Here is a 1,185-nt window from a genome sequence, read left to right as displayed (position 1 = left end):
ATGACAGAAGTGGAAGGCAATTGGACACTGGTTACTGATTTTGTCTTGGTTGGGTTTACAACGGACCCATTTCTATGAAAAATTTTATTTGTACTGTTCTTGGTCTCCTACACATTAACACTGATTGGGAACTTGGGACTTATGACCCTGATCTATCTGGACTCCCGCTTACATACACCCATGTATTTATTTGTGGGCAGCCTTTCCTTCATGGATATCTGGTACTCCTCAGTCTACACTCCTCGGATCTTGTCTGACTGTGTGTCAGGGAATAACCACATATCCCTTGCTGGTTGCACAGCCCAGTTCTTCTTCTCTGCTACTTTTGGCTGGAGTGAAAGCTTCCTATTGGCCTTCATGGCCTATGACCGCTTTGTAGCCATCTGCAACCCACTCCTTTATGGCATTGCCATGCCCAAGAAACTCTGTGTCCATCTAATAGTAGGTTCATATGTAGCTGGCTTTGCCAATGCCATTGCCCACACGGGTAACACCTTTCGGCTACGCTTCTGTGGGAAAAATGTCATCAACCACTACTTTTGTGATGTGATGCCACTTGTGAAGATGGCCTGTGATGACACACAAGTATATGAACTCATTCTGTCTATTTTCGTTATTAGTAATATGTTAGCAACCGCAATTGTGATCCTGGGTTCCTATATTGGTATTGGGGCAGTCATAGTGCGTATCCGCTCAGCTGCAGGGAGACGCAAAGCCTTCTTCACTTGCTCCGCTCACCTGGTGTCATTCACTCTCTTCTATGGTTCCATTCTAATCATGTATTGCAGACCCCCCTCTCAACACACCCCAAATTCAGACAAGGCAAATGCATTGTTTTATACAGTAATCAACCCTCTGGTCAACCCATTAATTTATAGCTTACGCAACAAAGATGTGAAGGCAGCCTTCAAGAAAGTCTGGCGAAGATTCACAGCACCCAAATGAATGTCATTTAGGTTCTGTATTTCTCCAGACTTGATTATGGATAAATTAAGCCCCAATCTATACTGTCAGCTTTGCCCTCCTTCCTTCCTTCCTTCCTTCCTTCCTTCCTTCCTCCCTCTCTCCCTTCCTTCCTCCCTTCCTTCCTTCCTCAAAGATGGTGAAGCTGCAAGAATAGTCTTTAGTCCTCAAAAATTTCCACACTTACTTCTCATTGTAAGCAACTGTTTCCAATATATACAT

General features: G+C 44.1%; 1 pseudogene; it reads left to right on the top strand.

The window, feature by feature from the left end:
- LOC139164002 (olfactory receptor 9G4-like) lies at positions 1-945 on the top strand (annotated as a pseudogene).
- The last annotated feature ends 240 nt before the right edge of the window (positions 946-1,185 follow it).

Source organism: Erythrolamprus reginae, chromosome 1 (assembly GCF_031021105.1).
Source record: "Erythrolamprus reginae isolate rEryReg1 chromosome 1, rEryReg1.hap1, whole genome shotgun sequence".
Classification (NCBI taxonomy): domain Eukaryota; kingdom Metazoa; phylum Chordata; class Lepidosauria; order Squamata; family Dipsadidae; genus Erythrolamprus; species Erythrolamprus reginae.
The sequence above is the reverse complement of the archived record's forward strand: the minus strand, read 5'-3'. Positions and strand labels throughout refer to the sequence as shown.